Genomic DNA, 21,707 nt, shown 5'->3' with positions numbered 1-21,707 from the left:
TTTTATAAAAACTTTTTTCAGTGTGGCATTTACAATCCTATTTTAATTTTTTTTGTCGCCCAGGCTGGAGTGCAGTGGTGCTATCTCGGCTCACTGCAAGCTCCGCCTCCCGGGCTCACGCCATTCTCCTGCCTCAGTCTCCAGAGTAGCTGGAATTACAGGCGCCCACCACCACGCGCGGTTAATTTTTGTATTTTTAGTAGAGACGGGGTTTCACCGTGTTAGCCAGATGGTCTCAATCTCCCAACCTTCTGATCCGCCCGCCTCGGCCTCCCAAAGTGCTGGGATTACAGGCGCGAGCCACCACCTGTAAACAGTGATTGTTCCCGGGATCATGATGTGCTTTTGAATTTTTCCAACAAATGAAGGACAAAGTGATAGACTTCTTGCCCCAGCTGGGGCTCCGGAGCATTGCCCCGGGGCAGTGGATGGAGGGCGCTGGGCATGACATCAAGAGCTCTGCAGCCAGGGCCTGGGGCACCCTCCAGCTCCACCTTCCAGGAGTTCACAGCCAGCACCCACAGCTTCCCGTGTGCCCCAGCCAGGAGGGACCTTGGCGCTGTGGCGTCCGCCGACCTCACCTGAGCAGGCCCCAGGCTGCATGCTGACCGCCAGGCGCCCAGGCCCTTGAGGCAGCTAGCGGACTGGATCCACACCGTGGCCCTGGGGAAAGGATGATAGGCGACGAAGCGACACACGTCTTTCATTTTTTGGGGGTGGGAGGGGAGAAAACGGAAATGAAAATTTGAAAATGTGTGGGCTCTCTGCGAGCTCTCTGGGGTGGGCGGCTCAGCGAGCTTCAAGAGGTGGCCAGGATGCCCCGCCTCACCCCCAGATACCCTGGAGAGGTCGGCACGGCCCCTCCCGTGGGTGTCATGGAGACCGATGCAGGTCCCATTCCCCGGAAAGGGGAGGCCTGGGTCCACTCCGCAGGGCCCCTCGCGGGCACTGACGCAGAACGGAGTTGAGGTGGGGGCAACGCTAAACCCCAGGGCTCCTGCCTGCCTCCCGTGGAGTCCGGTGACCAGGCAGCCCTGGTGAGGCCACCGGTGGGGTGTCTAGGCCCTAGTGAGACCCCAGGCTCCCACAGGATGAACGCAAACAGTGAGGCGGGGAGGCCCTGCTGCCCTCCGGACTGTCCCTCCAGTTCTCAGCTTTCTGTGGTTCTCTGGGCCCCCTCTGCAGAGAGGCAGGGGAGCCCACCCTGGATCCTGAGGCTTGGAGCTTGAGGGAACTCAGAGCTCTGGCCAGGCCGCTTCCTTTGCTGATGGTGAAGCTGAGGTCCAGAAGAGGGCAGGGACAAATCCCGCGCACTCCTCAAGCAATGGGAGCCTATGTCGGGGCCGGGGTCACAGGGAGCGCTCCTGTGACCTCTAGGGCCCTAGAACCGGGGAAGATGAGAGACTGGGGTCCTTTCGTCCACCCCTGGGGCTGGGCAGAGGATCAGCCTGTTCCGCGAGCCGAAGCCGCGTCTGGCCAGTCCCAGCTGCGGCCCCTTTAAGAGGGGGTGGTGCTTCAGCCTGGCTGGAGGGTCGCTGCCAGCGTGCGTGCGCCTACGGAAGCCTAGACTGCGCATCCTGCGAGGCGCTAGCGGCGGCGTGGTCAGAGTGGGCTTTGGAGAAGCCGTGGTGGCTTCCATGTGGTGGTGGAGGAGGATTCAGGTCTCAGCGGTAAGTGGCGGGGGCATGGTCCCACCGGGAACTCTCCAGGCCTCCCTGCTCCTTCCCTGCCACTCCCTCCTTTCAGGCCCTGACTTCTTCCTGGGCATCTGGGCCCCAGTCGTCCACTTGGGGGCTGTTGTGGGGTTCTGGCCACGGCAGCGGTGGACCGCGGGACCTGGGTCCTTCCGAGCCCCACGGGCCTCTGAACTGGGGCCTATGGTTGTTTTTGATGCCTCAGGACCTGTAGAAAGACCTCGCTAGGGCAGGGAACATCTATAGTTTCAATTCTTTGAGGAGTCTTCAGCTATTTAGCTGTTTTCCATGATGTGTATCCTAATTTTCATTTCCACCTACAGTGTATGAGTTCCCCTGTCTCCAAAACCACGCCCTCATTCCTATTTTTGGTTTTGTTTTTGAGATGGAGTCTTACTATGTCTCCCAGGCTGGAGTGCAGTGGCGCCATCTCAGCTCACTGCAACCTCCGCCTCCCGGTTTCAAGCAATTTGCCTGTCTCAGCTTCCCGGGTAGTTGGGACTACAGGCGCCTGCCACCACACCTGACTAATTTTTGTATTTTCAGTAAAGACGCGGTTTCACGATATTGGTCAGGCTGGTCTCAAACTCCTGACCTCAGGTGATCCGCCAGCCTCGGCCTCCAAAAGTGCTGGGATTACAGGCCTGAGCCACTGTTCTCAGCCCCTCCTATTTTTTGTAAGTTTTCTAGGAATAGGCATTAAGTGTGAGATTGTCTGCGTGTGGTTTCGATACAGTATTCTAATGAATAGTTAATTTTGAGGACCTTATCTCTTTTTTTTTTTTTTTTTTTTTTGAGGACCTTATCTCTTATCTGTTGTTTGGTTTTATGTCTTTGCAGAATTGTCTGTTTAGGTTCTTTGAGAAATATTAAATTGGATTGTTTTGCTATCTTGTAGTGTTTTTTGTGTACACGTTAGACGACAACTCCTCGTGAATTACATGATTGCCTGAAATGTTTGCCTAATCTATGGGATGCTTTTCTATGTGGAAAGTAGTTTGCTTTGCTGTGCAGAAACTTTTCAGGTTGATGTAGTCCGATGTTTATTTTTTGCGTTCCATGCATGTAATTTTGGTCACCCATATAAGAAATTATATATCAATGACAAAGCATTTCATTGTCAATGAGGTTTTTCTTCCAGGGTGTTTGTTTCTTCTCCTCTTGCAAAGGTGAGCAGAGATTCAAGTGACCCAAAATATATGCTCAACCTGTGTTGTAGTTAAAAATATTTTGTGGCTTATGGTCTTTTGTTTTGGCTTTCAATTTGAGGGGGGATTGATTTTCATACATCGTGTAAAATAAGGGTCCTATTTCTTACTTCTGCATCTGGATATCATTTTTCTGAAAAGTATTCTTTGAGCAGACTCTGCCTTCCACATTGTGGTGTTCTTTGTCAAAGTCAGTTGACTATGTCCATATTTGTGTTGATCGTGTTTTTCTCCTCCCTGTTTTTGTCCACAGTTCTAGGTATTTGATTTTATGCAAGTAACATATATCTGCTGCATAACTACAACTTGGCAGCAGTTCAATTTGTATCGACGATTGTGGGTCCTCACTTTGATTGTGTTTCTCAGAATTCCTTTAGATATTCGTTACTTTTGTGGTTCCCTGTGATTTTTAGCAATATATATTTATTTCTGTTAACTTTTTTTTCACAACATAAAGGTCCATAGTTAAGGGTACAGTTTCATACAGATAGGTTGGGTAATGGTCAAATCAGGGTACTTAGGATCTCTATTCCCTCATACAGGTATTTTTTTTTTTTTTTTTTTTTTTTTTTTTTGTGGAGAGAACACTCAAAATTCTCCCTTCTTGCTTTTTTAGAAAAATATAATATTATTAACTCCAGTCACCAGGCTGAGGAGGAGAACGCAGATTTATTCCTTTAATGTTAAGATAGCTTTGTTTCCATAACCAATCCTTTCCCATTCCCCCTCTATCTCCCAGACTCTGGTAACCAATATTGTGCTTTCTACTTCTTTAAGATAAACATCTTAAGATTTCATGAGTGATATCATGCAGTGTTTGTCTTTCTAGGCCTAGCTCATTACATTTCACATAATGTTTTCCAGGTTCGTCTGAAGTGCTCTAAATGACACTGTTTCATTATTTTGATGGCCAAGAATATTCCCTCATGTATGTATACAAGAGTTTCTTGATCCCTTTATCTGTGGATGAACAGGTAGGTTGAACGTATACCCAGTAGTCAGAATGCTAGATGGTATGGAATTTCTTTTTTTTTTTTTTTTCTATTCTTTGCAGGGCCCCCAACTTTTTTTTTTTTATAATATTAGTACTAATTTACATTTCCACAAACAGTTCCCCTTTCTGGAAATTGATACCAGGAATTGTCTTTTTAAATATTTTAATATTTTTGTAATGTTCCTTCTAGTTGGAGTGAGATAAGATCTGAGTGTGATTTTGATCTACATTTTTATCATGAGTAGTAATGTTAACCACATTTTTGTAAATGTTGGGTCAGTTTCCTGTCTTCTTTGCGCAAATATCTTCTCAGGTTATTTGCCCAATTTTGGTCCGGTTATTTTTATGTTTGTTTGTTTGTTTTGTGCCAGCTGGTAGTATTACTGACTTGTACATTTTCAAAAATAACCCCTTATCCAAGGTGTGTTTGCCCAAACTACTTCTCTTATATTTTTCAGTATGCTTTTTCATTGTGTCCATTGTTGCCTTTGTTGGGCAAAAACTCTTCAGTTTGATGTGGTCCCACATGTGTACAATTTCTTGATTAGCTATGCTGTTGGTTACTAATCAAGAAAAACATAATCCCTACCAAAACTGTCCACTGTCAATGATTTTTTTCCCTTGTATTTTTGTTACTTTTTGCAAACCATGAGCATACATCCAAGTTGCCCTAAATATACACACACCTGAGATTGTCTTCATAGGAACTTTATGGTTGCAAGTTTTGTGTATAATCTTTAATTCTTTTGAGTTGATTATTGTGTATTTAGTACCATAAGAGTCCAGTATTATTATTTTGAAAATGAATATATAGTTTTGGAACTCTTCCCCATTGTGTCATTTTGGTGATGTTTTGAAAAATGTGTTCACTCTTTATAAATTTGTGTTTATTATTGAGCGCCCTCATTTTGCTCACTGGTCTGTTTCTCCGTGTATGCCAGTTACATATGAGTTGGTTAACTAGGGATTTTCACTTAAATAGAACTCAGGGAATGTGGTGCATCCCATATGGTTTGTATTTCTCAGGGATAGCTTTGGAAATTCTTGGTGTTTCACATTTCCACATAAATTTTGGCATTTTTTAAATATTTCTTTTTGTTTTATTATTATACTTTAAGTCCTAGGGTACATGTGCACAACGTGCAGGTTTGTTACATATGTATACATGCGCCATGTTGGTGTGCTGCACCCATTAACTTGTCATTTACATTAGGTATATCTCCTAATGCTATCCCTCCCCCCTCCCCACAATAGGCCCTGGTGTGTGATGTTCCCCTTACTATCTGCCATATGCTAAATATGTATAATTAGAGGACACCAGGAAGATTTTGGTACATGTATATGTTGAGTAATGATAAAATCAGGTTATTTAGCATCTCTTCACCTCATATAGTTATTATTTTTTGAGTGATGACAACATTCAGAATCTTTTCTTTTAGCTACTTTGAAATATATGATTACATTTGTGTTAAGGCTAGTCATCTTGCTATGGAATAGAAGATCAGAATTGATTACTCTCATGCGAGAGTAACTTTGTACCCATTACTAATTCCTTCCCAGACCGCCTCCACCTCCCCAGCAGCCTCTGGTCACCCCTATTGAACTTTCTACTTCTAGGAGATAAAGCTTTTTTCAGTATACATGCCTGAGATCACGTGGCATGGAACTTTCTCTACCAGGCTCATTCGTTGGATCTGATGTTCTCCAGATTTCTTCATGTGGCTACTGATGGCAGGATTTCCCAAAGCTTTATGGCTGAAACATATTCTGTGGTATATCTATATGGCAGTTTCTTCATTCCAGCAGCTGCATATGGAAAGATAGGTTCGTTTTGTACCTTGGGCACAGTTACGAGTGCTTTGGTACCCATGGGAAGGCAGGTAGCTCTCTTCAACCTAGGAATTTCAACTGCTTCAAATGTGGAACCAGTGGTGGGGGCTGCTTGCTGACATGGTAGTTGTGCTGTGAATTTTTTCAGGAACCTCTAGCTGTTAGTCACAGTGTGTATACTAATTTACACCCCCACCAATTGTGTTTAAGAGGTTACCCTTCTGTAAATCTACACTGGCTGTCACCTTCAAAAATTTGTGTTTTGTTTGTTTTTGGTAGTAGTCATTCTGAGTGGAATGAGACAGAATCTTAGTGTGGTTTTTTTGGGCATTTTTGTATTAGTGATGTCAAGAAAGTTATTTGAGAAATCCCCACATTGCTTTCCATGGTATCCAAAGTAGTTTGCATTTCCACCAACAGCAAACCAGCATTCCTCTCCTCCTCTGCCTCCTTAGCAGTCATTCTTGTGGACTGTGTCATAACTGCCATTCTGACCGGTGTGAAATACTATCTCATGGGCCTTTTGCTTGTATTTCTCTGATGATTGCTAAGTTAGAAAAATGTTATCCTGTCTGTTGGTTGCTGTAAACCTTCTTTTGAGATGTGTGTTTTCATGCCTCTTGCACTTTCTTCATTGAGTTTTTCTTTTGCTGATTTATTTGCTTAACGTGTTTGAGGTAGATCCTGGATATTAGACTTCATCAGATGCATACGTGGGAACATTTTCTCCCATTATGTAAACTATTTACTCTGTTGTTAATCTCTTCTGCTGTGCAGCCACTCTTTTGTATATTAGGCCCCACTTGTCAATAATTGTTTTAGTTGCACTTGCTTTTGGGGACTTAGGCATATTCATGTTCTGCCAAATCCTCTGTCAAGAAGGGTACTTCCTAGGTTCCCTTGCAGGCTTTTCATAGTTTGAGGTCTGGCATTTACATATTTCATTTACTTGAATTAATTTCTGTACACAGTGAGACACAGGGCCCCACTGTTTTTCTTCTGCAACTGGCTAGCCATTTATCCCAGCACCATCTATTGAGAGGAGGAAGTCCATTCTCCAAAGCTTATTTTTGTGGATTTTGTTGAAGATCAGATGGTGTTAGGCGTGTGGGTTTACATCTGGAGCCTCTAATCTGTTCCACTGCTTTGTGTGGAATGGGGTCCCTAGCTTTTCAATGAAATTTAAAATTGGGAAGTGTGACACAACCATTGTAGTTTGGATTTCTCAGAATTGCTTTGGAAATTCAGGCTGTTTTGTGGTCCACATGAATTTTAGCATTGTGTGTTTACATATTTTTTTAAAAGGTTGGCCATGTAGTAAAGGTGTACAATGTGGGGAGTTAGATGGGGGCATTTTGGTTAATGCAGACACAGAGGAATGATAAAATCAGGATATTTAGAGTATTATCACAAACAGTTGTTCATTTATTTGTGGCGAAACATTTGGAATCTTGCATTTACAAGAGTTTCTATTATCACAAACAGTTGTTAATTTCTTTGCGGTGAAAACATTTGGAATCTTCTTTTTTAGATTTTGTGAAGAAGGTGTGATGTTGTGTTAATCTCTAGTCACTGTGCTGTGGAACAGAGAGGAACAATTTATTCCTCTCATCTAAGTGTAACTTTTTACCTATTTCTGATCCCTTCCCATGCCCCCTCTTCCCTCCAACCTCTGGTAACCACTATTGTGCCCTCTAGAGCTACGCAATAAAGCCTTTTATTTTGGATTCTACAAGAGTGAGCTGTGGCAATGTTTTTCTTTCTCTGCCTGGTTTAGGTCATTTGCCATGATGTCCTCCAGGTTCAAGAGTATGACTCCAAATGATGAAATTTCATTCTGCTTTTCTGGCTGAAGACTATTTGTGTACATCCACCACAGTTACTTTATCCCTTCACCTGTGGATGGGCAGGTAAGTTTATTCTTTATCTTGGCAATTGCGAATAGTGATGCAGTCCACATACTATGGCAGATATCTCTTACATGGACTGATTTCTTTTGCACTGAAAGTATACTTAGTAGTAGAATTGTTAGATGAAGTGGTAGTTGTAGATTTAATTTTTGAAGGAACCTCACACTGATTTCTGTAGTATGTATGCTAATTAACATTCTTACCAAACTAGTTCCTCTCTGGAAATTTACACAAGCATTTGTGTCTCTCTTAATATATTTTATCGCTTTGATAACATCCATTTGAATTATAATGGATGATATGTGTGTTGTTTTGATTTACATCTTATGATTTATGATGTTATCCAAGTTTTTAAAACTTGTTTTCAATGTCTTCTTTGCAGAAATGTCTATTCAGGTTCTTTTGCCCCATTTTGTTCGGGTATTAGTTTCTGTTTTGTGTTTTTGCTAGTAAGTGGTGTTAGTTGCTTAGGCATTTTGAAGGCAACCTTTTATCAGATGTATGTTTGCCGAAACCTTTCTTGTAAACTTCAGGATGATTTTTTATTTTCTTCATGGACTTTTTTTAATATGCTTGGGCACAAACTCTAGAGTGTGATGCAGTCCCACATGTGTCTGTTTTCTTGGTTTCCTGTGATGTAGGTGACTGATGAAGAAAATCAAAATTATGACCAAACTAATCCATCACCCATGAGTTTCCCCCTGTATTTTTTGTTTGGTTTTGGCACACTGTGAACACAGATCCACGTTGACCTAAATATACCCACGTTGTTTGTCTTTCCATTGGAGGAACTTGATGCTTTCAAGTTTTGTGTATGAGTCTCTAATTCATTTTGAGTTGATTGTTGTGCCTGTTACACAATAGGGGTCCTATTTTATTTTACATAGGGATATCCAATTTTCAAAGCAATTAATTAAACAGATTCTCCCTTCTTCGTTCTGTCTTTTGGTGTTCTTTTACAAAATGTGTACTCTACCCAGGAATTTGGGTTTGTGATTTGAGCTCCCTCATTCTATCTGTTGGTTTGAGTTTCTTGGTTAATGCCAGTCATCTATTGTTTAGATAACTAGCTTTTTAATATAATTTCAAATAGATGGCAGTGATTCATCCCACATACTTTGTATTTTCAGGATTGCTTTAGAAATTCAGGGTGTTAAGATGGCCGAATAGGAACAGCTCCAGTCTCCAACTCCCAGCGCGAGCGACACAGAAGACCAGTGATTTCTGCATTTTCAACTGAGGTACTGGGGACATCTCACTAGGGAGTGCCGGACAATCAGTGCTGGTCAGCTGCTGCAGCCTGACCAGCGAGAGCTGAAGCAGGGCGAGGCATCGCCTCACCTGGGAAGTGCAAGGGGGAAGGGAATCCCTTTTCCTAGCCAGGGGAACTGAGACACACAACACCTGGAAAATCGGGTAACTCCCACCCCAATACTGCGCTTTAAGCAACGGGCACACCAGAAGAATATATCCCTCACCTGGCCGGGAGGGTCCCACGCCCACGGAGCCTCCCTCATTGTTAACACAGCAGTCTGCGGCAATCTAACCGCAAGGGAGCAGCGAGGCTTGGGGATTGGCGCCCGCCATTGCTGAGGCTTAAGTAGGTAAACAAAGCCGCTGGGAAGCTGGAACTGGGTGGAGCTCACAGAAGCTCAAGGAAACCTGCCTGTCTCTATAGACTCCACCTCTGGGGGCAGGGCTCAGCTAAAAAACAACAGGGGAAACAGCAGAGGCCTGAGCAGACGCGAACGACTCTGTCTGACAGCTTTGAAGAGAGCAGTGGATCTCCCAACACGGAGGTTGAGATCTGAGAACGGACAGACTGCCTGCTCAAGTGGGTCACTGACCACTGAGTAGCCTAACTGGGAGACATCCCCCACTACGGGCAGTCTGACACCCCACACCTCACAGGGTGGAGTACACCCCTGAGAGGAAGCTTCCAAAGTAAGAATCAGGTACACTCGCTGTTCAGCAATATTCTATCTTCTGCAACCTCTGCTGCTGATACCCAGGCAAACAGGGTCTGGAGTGGACCTCAAGCAATCTCCAACAGACCTATACCTGAGGGTCCTGACTGTCAGAAGGAAAACTATCAAACAGGAAGGACACCTATACCAAATCCCCATCAGTACGTCACCATCATCAAAGACCAGAGACAGATAAAACCACAAAGATGGGGAAAAAGCAGGGCAGAAAAGCTGGAAATTCAAAAAATAAGAGCGCATCTCCCCCTGCAAAGGAGCGCAGCCCATCACCAGCAACGGATCGAAGCTGGTCAGAGAATGACTTTGACGAGATGAGAGAAGAAGGCTTCAGTCCATCAAACTTCTCAGAGCTGAAGGAGGAATTACGTACCCAGCGCAAAGAAACTAAAAATCTTGAAAAAAGAGTGGAAGAATTGACAGCTAGACTAATTAATGCAGAGAAGATCATAAACGAAATGACAGAGATGAAAACCATGACACGAGAAATACGTGACAAATGCACAAGCTTCAGTAACCGACTCGATCAACTGGAAGAAAGAGTATCAGCGATTGAAGATCAAATGAATGAAATGAAGCGAGAAGAGAAACCAAAAGAAAAAAGAAGAAAAAGAAATGAGCAAAGCCTGCAAGAAGTATGGGATTACGTAAAAAGACCAAATCTACGCCTGATTGGGGTGCCTGAAAGTGAGGGGGAAAATGGAACCAAGTTGGAAAACACTCTTCAGGAAATCATCCAGGAGAACTTCCCCAACCTAGTAGGGCAGGCCAACATTCAAATTCAGGAAATACAGAGAACGCCACAAAGATACTCCTCGAGAAGAGCAACTCCAAGACACATAATTGCCAGATTCACCAAAGTTGAAATGAAGGAAAAAATCTTAAGGGCAGCCAGAGAGAAAGGTCGGGTTACCCACAAAGGGAAGCCCATCAGACTAACAGCAGATCTCTCGGCAGAAACTCTACAAGCCAGAAGAGAGTGGGGGCCAATATTCAACGTTCTTAAAGAAAAGAATTTTCAATCCAGAATTTCTTATCCAGCCAAACTAAGTTTCATAAGTGAAGAAGAAATAAAATCCTTTACAGATAAGCAAATGCTTAGAGATTTTGTCACCACCAGGCCTGCCTTACAAGAGACCCTGAAGGAAGCCCTAAACATGGAAAGGAACAACCGGTACCAGCCATTGCAAAAACATGCCAAAATGTAAAGACCATCGAGGCTAGGAAGAAACTGCATCAACTAACGAGCAAGATAACCAGTTAATATCATAATGGCAGGATCAAGTTCACACATAACAATATTAACCTTAAATGTTAATGGACTAAATGCTCCAATTAAAAGACACAGACTGGCAAACTGGATAAAGAGTCAAGACCCATCAGTCTGCTGTATTCAGGAGACCCATCTCACATGCAGAGACATACATAGGCTCAAAATAAAGGGATGGAGGAAGATCTACCAAGCAAATGGAGAACAAAAAAAAGCAGGGGTTGCAATCCTAATCTCTGATAAAACAGACTTTAAACCATCAAAGATCAAAAGGGACAAAGAAGGCCATTACATAATGGTAAAGGGATCAATTCAACAGGAAGAGCTAACTATCCTAAATATATATGCACCCAATACAGGAGCACCCAGATTCATAAAGCAAGTCCTTAGAGACTTACAAAGAGACTTAGACTCCCATACAATAATAATGGGAGACTTCAACACTCAACTGTCAACATTAGACAGATCAACGAGACAGAAAGTTAACAAGGATATCCAGGAATTGAACTCATCTCTGCACCAAGCGGACCTAATAGACATCTATAGAACTCTCCACCCCAAATCAACAGAATATACATTCTTCTCAGCACCACATCGCACTTATTCCAAAATTGACCACATAATTGGAAGTAAAGCACTCCTCAGCAAATGTAAAAGAACAGAAATTATAACAAACTGTCTCTCAGACCACAGTGCAATCAAACTAGAACTCAGGACTAAGAAACTCAATCAAAACCGCTCAACTACATGGAAACTGAACAACGTGCTCCTGAATGACTACTGGGTACATAATGAAATGAAGGCAGAAATAAAGAGGTTCTTTGAAACCAATGAGAACAAAGATACAACATACCAGAATCTCTGGGACACATTTAAAGCAGTGTGTAGAGGGAAATTTATAGCACTAAATGCCCACAAGAGAAAGCAGGAAAGATCTAAAATTGACACTCTAACATCACAATTAAAAGAACTAGAGAGGCAAGAGCAAACACATTCAAAAGCTAGCAGAAGGCAAGAAATAACTAAGATCAGAGCAGAACTGAAGGAGATAGAGACACAAAAAACTCTCCAAAAAATCAATGAATCCAGGAGTTGGTTTTTTGAAAAGATCAACAAAATTGACAGACCGCTAGCAAGACTAATAAAGAAGAAAAGAGAGAGGAATCAAATAGATGCAATAAAAAATGATAAAGGGGATATCACCACCGACCCCACAGAAATACAAACTACCATCAGAGAATACTATAAACACCTCTACGCAAATCAACTAGAAAATCTAGAAGAAATGGATAATTTCCTGGACACTTACACTCTCCCAAGACTAAACCAGGAAGAAGTTGAATCCCTGAATAGACCAATAGCAGGCTCTGAAATTGAGGCAACAATTAATAGCCTACCCACCAAAAAAAGTCCAGGACCAGATGGATTCACAGCTGAATTCTACCAGAGGTACAAGGAGGAGCTGGTACCATTCCTTCTGAAACTATTTCAATCAATAGAAAAAGAGGGAATCCTCCTGAACTCATTTTATGAGGCCAACATCATCCTGATACCAAAGCCTGGCAGAGACACAACAAAAAAAGAGAATTTTAGACCAATATCCCTGATGAACATCGATGCAAAACTCCTCAATAAAATACTGGCAAACCGGATTCAGCAGCACATCAAAAAGCTTATCCACCATGATCAAGTGGGCTTCATCCCTGGGATGCAAGGCTGGTTCAACATTCGCAAATCAATAAACATAATCCAGCATATAAACAGAACCAAAGTCAAGAACCACATGATTATCTCAATAGATGCAGAAAAGGCTTTTGACAAAATTCAACAGCCCTTCATGCTAAAAACGCTCAATAAATTCGGTATTGATGGAACGTACCTCAAAGTAATAAGAGCTATTTATGACAAACCCACAGCTAATATCATACTGAATGGGCAAAAACTGGAAAAATTCCCTTTGAAAACTGGTACAAGACAGGGATGCCCTCTCTCACCACTCCTATTCAACATAGTGTTGGAAGTTCTGGCTAGGGCAATCAGGCAAGAGAAAGAAATAAAGGGTATCCAGTTAGGAAAAGAAGAAGTCAAATTGTCCCTGTTTGCAGATGACATGAGTGTATATTTAGAAAACCCCATCGTCTCAGCCCAAAATCTCCTTAAGCTGATAAGCAACTTCAGCAAAGTCTAAGGATACAAAATTAATGTACAAAAATCACAAGCATTCTTATACACCAGTAACAGACAAGCAGAGAGCCAAATCAGGAATGAACTTCCATTCACAATTGCTTCAAAGAGAATAAAATACCTAGGAATCCAACTTACAAGGGATGTAAAGGACCTCTTCAAGGAGAACTACAAACCACTGCTCAGTGAAATCAAAGAGGACACAAACAAATGGAAGAACATACCATGCTCATGGATAGGAAGAATCAATATCGTGAAATTGGCCATACTGCCCAAGGTAATTTATAGATTCAATGCCATCCCCATCAAGCTACCAATGAGTTTCTTCACAGAATTGGAAAAAACTGCTTTAAAGTTCACATGGAACCAAAAAAGAGCCCGCATTGCCAAGACAATCCTAAGTCAAAAGGACAAAGCTGGAGGCGTCACGCTACCTGACTTCAAACTATACTACAAGGCTACAGTAACCAAAACAGCATGGTACTGGTACCAAAACAGAGCTATAGACCAATGGAACAGAACAGAGTCCTCAGAAATAATACCACACATCTACAGCCATCTGATCTTTGACAAACCTGAGAGAAACAAGAAATGGGGAAAGGATTCCCTATTTAATAAATGGTGCTGGGAAAATTGGCTAGCCATAAGTAGAAAGCTGAAACTGGATCCTTTCCTTACTCCTTATACGAAAATTAATTCAAGATGGATTAGAGACTTAAATGTTAGACCTAATACCATAAAAACCTAGAAGAAAATCTAGGTAGTACCATTCAGGACATAGGCATGGGCAAGGACTTCATGTCTAAAACACCAAAAGCAACGGCAGCAAAAGCCAAAATCGACAAATGGGATCTAATTAAACTAAAGAGCTGTTGCACAGCAAAAGAAACTACCATCAGAGTGAACAGGTAACCTACAGAATGGGAGAAAATTTTTGCAACCTACTCATCTGACAAAGGGCTAATATCCAGAATCTACAAAAAACTCAAACAAATATACAAGAAAAAAACAACCCCATCAAAAAGTGGGCAAAGGATATGAACAGACATTTCTCAAAAGAAGACATTCATACAGCCAACAGACACATGAAAAAATGCTCATCATCACTCGCCATCAGAGAAATGCAAATCAAAACCACAATGAGATACCATCTCACACCAGTTAGAATGGCAATCATTAAAAAATCAGGAAACAACAGTTGTTGGAGAGGATGTGGAGAAATACAAACACTTTTACACTGTTGGTGGGATTGTAAACTAGTTCAACCATTATGGAAAACAGTATGGCAATTCCTCAAGAATCTAGAACTAGATGTACCATATGACCCAGCCATCCCACTACTGGGTATATACCCAAAGGATTATAAATTATTCTACTACAAAGACACATGCACACGTATGTTTATTGCAGCACTATTCACAATAGCAAGGACTTGGAATCAACCCAAATGTCCATCTGTGACAGACTGGATTAAGAAAATGTGGCACATATACACCATGGAATACTATGCAGCCATAAAAAAGGATGAGTTTGCGTCCTTTGTAGGGACATGGATGCAGCTGGAAACCATCATTCTTAGCAAACTATCACAAGAAGAGAAAACCAAACACCGCATGTTCTCACTCATAGGTGGGAACTGAACAATGGGATCACTTGGACTCGGGAAGGGGAACATCACACACTGGGGCCTATCATGGGGAGGGGGGAGGGATTGCATTGGGGAGTTATACATGATATAAATGATGAATTGATGGGTGCTGACGAGTTGATGGGTGCAGCACACCAACATGGCACAAATATACATATGTAACAAACCTGCACGTTATGCACATGTACCCTAGAACTTAAAGTATAATAAAAAAAAAAAGAAAAAGAAAAAGAAAAGAAAAAAAGAAAGAGTAACTTAAAAAAAAAAAAAAAAAAGAAATTCAGGGTGTTTCATGGTTCCATGTGAGTTTTAGCATCATTGACTTTTTTTAAAGAAATTGCACTAGAGTATATGTATATAACTAGGGGATGCAGGGGCCATTTTGATATAGGTACACCTAGCATATTGATCAAATCATAATATTTATCATCTATGAAATCCTCTAGGTATTATTTGTCTGTGGAGAGGATATTCAGAATCCTTTCCAGCTATTTGGAAAATTTGCTACAATATTAACCCTAGTCACCCTGCTGTAGAAGAGAAGGGGATGGTTGATCTCAGTTTTCTAAGTGTAACTTTGTACCCATTACCAATTCCTGCCTAGGCCCCCTTTTCTCCCCAGCCTCTGGTAACCACTGTTGAACTTTGTACAGAATTCTATGTGGTCAAGTGTTTTAGATTCCACATGCATGAGATTATGCAGTATATGCCTTTTGCTGTCTGACTCATTTTATTTAACATAATGTCCCCCAGGTTTTTCCACATGGCTGCAAATGGCTAGATTTCACTCGTTTCTATGGTTGAAGAATATTCTGTTCTGGATGTATACTGCAGTTTCCTCATCCCTTCATCAATGGATGAACAGGTAGGGGTATTTCCTATCCTGGCTATTGTGAGTACTACAGTACACAGGGCAAGGCAGGTATCTCTTCCACATAGGAGTTTCATTGGCTGTGCATGCACAGGCCATGGTGGGATGGCTAGAGGAAATGGTGTTTTTGCTTTGTTAGAGGAACTTCCAGCTGTTTTTCCTAGTGTGTGTACAAGTTGACATTCACACCAATAGTGTATGAGAAGAGTTTCCCCTTCTGCAAGTGTATACCAGTTGTTTCCTTTTCAAACTTTTATTTTTGTTTTAGGTAACATTCATTCTATGTGGATGGGAGTGGTATCTCAGTGTGGTTTTCCTTGACATTCTCGTGAGGATTAGAGCTTTTGAGAAACTTTTCTTTTACCTGTGAGTCAGTTTCACATCTACTTTTCAGACATGTCTTTTCAGGTCCTTTGCCCAGACTTGTCTTCGACATTTGTTTTTGTTTCTGTATTTGCTTTTCCCCCACATGGTGGTGTTAGCTTCCTGCACATATTTTATAACAACCCCTTTCAAAGACAGAATTTTCCATAGTTTTCTTCCAGTCTGTGAGGTGCCTTCTATTCTGGTTTATTGTTTTCTTTTCCCTCCATAAGATCCAATGTTTTTTGTAGTCCCACATATATATATATTAGTGGTGACTTTTGTGTGTAATTAAAAACAGTGAAAAAGATTGCCAAGCTATTGCATTGTCTGTGGGTTTTTTCTTCTAGTTTTTCTTTTCTTTCTATTTTTATATTTTACATTTTGCAACTTGTGTGCATTGATTAGTCTTCTAAAATACACATTCACCCTATGTTTCCTAAGGGAAGTAAGTGGTTTCAAGAATGAGTTTAGGTCTTCAATGTAATTTACATTGATTTTTGTCCCATTTCACTGTATTTCATGTGGGTATCCAGTTTGCTCAAAATCGTTTATTGAACAGACTTTCCTTTTCCCATTGTGTCTTTTTGTGTCCTTTTGAAAAATATGTTCACTGTATATACATTTGGATGGCATACAGGACTCCCTCATTCTGTCCATTGGGTTTCCTATTTTTATGCCAGTAGCAGATTGTTTGGATAAACATAGGTTTTAGTTGTTTTATCTTTTTACCCACTTAGTATCTTTAGTTTCTTATATATGTTAGATAACAGCTCCTCTCAGGTACTTGACTTTCCATAAGTTTATCCTAATCTGTAAGATGCCTTTTCTTTGAGTTCATTGTTTTCTCCTTGTTTCAAAATTTTAAAGTTGTCCTTTGTTTAACATATTTATATTTGCTTTTGTTAGCAGTTATTTCTGTGTCCCATTGGGAAATAAAAAAAAATAGAGATGGTAAAACCATTGCATTGTTTATGGGTATATTCTCCCTAATTTTTTCTTTTTGCAACTGGCATGCACAGATTCAAGTTTCCCCAAAATAGACACTCACTCTATGTTTTTTTTTTTTTTTTCCCTTGGGAGCTTTTTTAGTTTCAGGATTAGACTTAGGTGTTCAGTTTATTTTGTGTTGATATTTGTGTCTTGTGTAACATAAGGGTCTTACTTCAGTCCTTTGTACTTGAATATCCGGGTTTCTCAACCTGGGTGCCTTTGGTGTGTTTCTGAAAAATGTGTTTGTGTAATTTGGTCTGATTATCTTGCTCCCTCATTTGGTCCATTTGGTTGTCTTTCTGTGTTTATGCCACTAATGGATGGAGGGGGTCAGTGTATAAGTTTTGTTTTGTTTTCTTGTAGGTGTGTTTTTCTCTTTCTTTCTTTCTTTTTTTTTTTTTTTTTTTTTTTTTTTTTTTTAGCTTTCCACCTTGATTTTCTGAAAGAATACCTACTTTTACTGTGATTAACAATATTATGAACCCAGTACCAGTTGGGTGGTTCATCAGTTTAAAATCTCTCAACAGGGGTAAATGTGAATGAAATAATAGAAATAACAGAGATACCTATCAAAAGAGAGCCCTTATACACAAATAAGTTCCAGTATACATGAATTCAGTAGGCCGGGTACAGTGGCTCATGCCTGTAGTCCCAGCACTTCGGGAGGCCAAGGCGGGCAGATCACTTGAGGTCAGGAGTTTGAGATCAGCCTGGTCAACATGGTGAAACCCTGTATCTACTAAAAATACAAAAATTGGCCAGGTGTGGTGGCATGCACCTGTAATCCCAGCTACTTGGGAGACTGAGGCAGGAGAATAGCTTCAACTTGGGATGCAGAGGTTGCAGTGAGCTGAGATCATGCCATTGCACTCCAACCTGGGGAACAGAGTGAGGCTCCATCCCCCCCACCAAAAAAGGTTCAGTAAACAAGTGTTACTTAAACTGTGTAAGAGTTATAAAGCAGGTATAAGAGTTATACCCCAAAAATTTTGGAAGGGTATGTGAGGGGATATAAGATCATTACCTGGATTGAGACACAGACTGCTACAAATAGGGCATAAGGATATAAAAGTAAAAGTTATAAATGTTGGAAGCCATTGTATCAGCCTGTTAGTATATTATGGCATGACCAGACATCTTTTATGGCAGGAGTGCAAGTGAGATTTAGCATTAGGAAATCCACTGATATTATTAGCCACATTCATAGAGTTCATGAGAATGCCATGTGTTCATGATCATAGATGTAAAAAGACACTGTCAGGATTCTACAGCATAGTATATTTAAAAAATTTAACCAAATCAGAATTGCTGTAAAAATGTATAAAATATGAAATGGATTTGTATAAATAAAAAATAATGAAACCACAATTTTAGAAAAGTATTTTTAACAGTATGGAGGGATCAATGATTCTTTAATCAGCTGATGAATTGAGCTTTCCTTCAATATAGCCACTATCTGATTATGCTCTGGAGATAAGAAAATGTATTGCAAGGAAAAATAAACAAAAATATCCATGAAAGTCTGAATATAAAAAAAAAACTTTTCATTTCATGTATTGTAAATACTTGGAAATTGAAAGTGTGATGATTCATAACTAGACTGAGAGAACAATGAAATACAGAATTCGAAAAATAGAATGAAACATATATGGCAATGTGCTGTACAATAAAAGCAGCAGTGGTAATAGAGGAGATGTAGGCTCTGAGTGTCTCACTGGAGACTGAAGCCCACAGATATGCAGCAAAGCCTTTGTCTCCCTGATGTTTTTCCTTCCTGCTGGTCACGTGCTTTCACACACCAAGAGAGGACATTTAACATTTGAGCCAGAGCGTCATTGGCTGTTGTCTGATGGGTGAGATTTCTGCTGGCATAGTCCATATTGTAATATGTTCTTGGGGCCCACAGGATTATTCTTGGTCATCTAAGATGTTACTGACATCACCTTAAGATGTTATTACCTTCACCTGACTCCTGTTTGTTCTTTGAAATAAGCAGACACACATGTTGTTTCAGTAATTCTTTCAGTTGGTAATTTTCCTGGTGCAATACTATGTGAGGTCACTTCCCCTCATATGACTCACAGGTGTTAAGAGTCTGTGAACAAGCAGTTCACAGGAGTGACCAACCAAGTGTGGACATGGAGTGGGTCATTTCAAGGTGAGGTAGTCAACCTGTACCCTAAACTGGCACAGACAGGAGAAGCCACAATCCTTTAGGGAGAAAAAATTACAAAGTACAAATATCCTTTGTTAAGGGAACAGAGAGCATCTTCAGAGGATGTAATAGTATTAAAATGTGTTCTCATTGTTCAGCTCCCACTTATGGGTGAGAACATGAAATGTTTGTTTTTCTGTTCCTCTGTTAGTTTGCTGAGGACGATGGCTTCCAGCTTCATCCATGTCCGTGCAGAGGACTTGATCTCATACCTTTTTATGGCTGCGTAGTATTCTATGGCATATATGTAGCATATTTTCTTTTTCCAGTGTATCATTGATAAGCATATGTATTGGTTTCATGTCTTTCCTATTGGTAATAGTGCCGCAATAAACATGTGGAAGAGATGGTGCTCAAAGCAAGATGGACAAGGATGATGGAGGTCAGAGCAGATGGAGCTCCAGGCAAGATGGAACTCTGAGCAATATGAAGCTCAGAGCAGATGTTGCTCAGTGTAAGATGGAGCTCCAAGCATATGGTCTCAGAGAAAAATGGAGCTCAGAGCAGATGGTGCTCAGAGCAAGATGGAGCTCAGAGTGATTGGAGCTCTGAGGAAGCTGGAGCTCGGAGCAGATGGAGCTCAGAAATCATGTTACTTAGCTCTGAGCAGGTGGTGCTCAGAGCAACATGGAGCTCAGAGTGATTGGAGCTCCAAGGAAGCTGAAACTCAGAGCTGATGGAGCTCAGAGAACATGTTGCTTAGAGAGTAAGATGGCGCACCGAGAAGATGGTGCTCAGATCAAGATGGAGCTCAGAGTGATTGGAGCGCTGAGCAAGCTGGAGCTCAGAGCAAACGACCTCAGAAAAGATGTTCCTTAGAGTAAGATGAAGCTCTGAGCAGATGTTGCTCAGAGCAAGATGGAGCTCAGAGTGATTGGAGCTCTGAGCAAGCTGGAGCTCGGAGCAGATGGAGCTCAGAAAGCATGTTGCTTAGCTCTGAGCAGGTGGTGCTCAGAGCAAGATGGAGCTCAGAGTGATTGGAGCGCTGAGCAAGCTGGAGCTCAGAGCACATGAGCTCAGAAAAGATGTTCCTTAGAGTAAGATGAAGCTCTGAGCAGATGGTGCTCAGAGCAAGATGGAGCTCAGAGTGATTGGAACTCTGAGTAAGCTGGAGCTCAGAGTACATGAGCTCAGCAAAAAAATGTTCCTTAGAGTAAGATGAAGCTCTGAGCAGATGATGCTGAGAACAAGATGGAGCTCAGAGCAAGATGGAGCTCAGAGCAGACTGATTGTAGCTCTGAGCAAGCTGGAGCTCGGAGCAGATGGAGCTCAGAAAACCTATTGCTTAGCTCTGAGCAGGTGGTGCTCAGAGATAAAGCTCTGAGAAGATGGTGCTCAGAGCAAGATGGAGCTCAGAGTGATTGGAGCTCTGAGCAAGCTGGAGCTTGGAGCAGATGGAGCTCAGAAAGCATGTTGCTTAGCTCTGAGCAGGTCGTGCTCAGAGCAAGATGGAGCTCAGAGTGATTGGAGCGCTGAGCAAGCTGGAGCTCAGAGCACATGAGCTCAGAAAAGATGTTCCTTAGAGTAAGATGAAGGTCTGAGTAGATGGTGCTCAGAGCAAGATGGAGCTCAGAGTGATTGGAACTCTGAGTAAGCTGGAGCTCAGAGTACATGAGCTCAGAAAAGATGTTCCTTAGAGTAAGATGAAGCTCTGAGCAGATGATGCTGAGAGCAAGCTGGAGCGCAGAGCAAGATGGAGCTCAGAGTGATTGGAGCGCTGAGCAACCTGGAGCTCAAAGCACACGACCTCAGAAAAGATGTTCCTTAGAGTAAGATGAAGCTCTGAGCTGATGGTGCTCAGAGCAAGATGGAGCTCAGAGTGATTGGAGCTATGACCAAGCTGGAGCTCGGAGAAGATGGAGCTCAGAAAGCATGTTCCTTAGCTCTGAGCAGGTGGTGCTCAGAGCAAGATGGAGCTCAGAGTGATTGGAGCTCCAAGGAAGCTGGAACTCAGAGCTGATGGAGCTCAGAGAACATGTTGCTTAGAGAGTAAGATGGCGCTCTGAGAAGATGGAGCTCTGAGGAAGCTGGAGCTCAGAGCACACGAGCTGAGAAAAGATGTTCCTTAGAGTAACGAAGCTCTGAGCAGATGGTGCTCAGAGCAAGATGGAGCTCAGAGTGATTGGAGCTATGACCAAGCTGGAGCTCGGAGAAGATGGAGCTCAGAAAGCATGTTCCTTAGCTCTGAGCAGGTGGTGCTCAGAGCAAGATGGAGCTCAGAGTGATTGGAGCTCCAAGGAAGCTGGAACTCAGAGCTGATGGAGCTCAGAGAACATGTTGCTTAGAGAGTAAGATGGCGCTCTGAGAAGATGGAGCTCTGAGGAAGCTGGAGCTCAGAGCACACGAGCTGAGAAAAGATGTTCCTTAGAGTAACGAAGCTCTGAGCAGATGGTGCTCAGAGCAAGATGGAGCTCAGAGTGATTAGAACTCTAAGCTGGAGCACAGAGTACATGAGCTCAGAAAAGATGTTCCTTAGAGTAAGATGAAGCTCTGAGCAAATGGTGCTCAGAGCAAGATGGAGCTCAGTACAGAGTGATTGTAGCTC

General features: G+C 42.0%; 1 long non-coding RNA gene across 3 annotated transcripts in view; it reads left to right on the top strand.

The window, feature by feature from the left end:
- The first annotated feature begins 1,556 nt into the window (after positions 1-1,556).
- LOC115894709 overlaps positions 1,557-21,707 on the top strand; it is a 34,819-nt gene continuing 14,668 nt past the window's right edge. For 2 of the 3 annotated variants that reach the window (XR_004054833.1, XR_004054834.1), the window contains exons 1-5: positions 1,557-1,670; positions 3,767-3,876; positions 7,504-7,636; positions 8,767-8,877; positions 15,474-15,585. This is a non-coding gene — a long non-coding RNA (uncharacterized LOC115894709). The remainder of the gene's footprint in view (positions 1,671-3,766; positions 3,877-7,503; positions 7,637-8,766; positions 8,878-15,473; positions 15,586-21,707) is intronic. The other variant, XR_004054835.1, reaches the window with a different exon arrangement.

The sequence above is a fragment of the Rhinopithecus roxellana genome, chromosome 19 (genome assembly GCF_007565055.1).
Source record: "Rhinopithecus roxellana isolate Shanxi Qingling chromosome 19, ASM756505v1, whole genome shotgun sequence".
NCBI classification, from domain to species: Eukaryota; Metazoa; Chordata; class Mammalia; order Primates; family Cercopithecidae; genus Rhinopithecus; species Rhinopithecus roxellana.
Note: the sequence above shows the minus strand (reverse complement) of the source record. Positions and strands in the feature narration are given on the sequence as shown.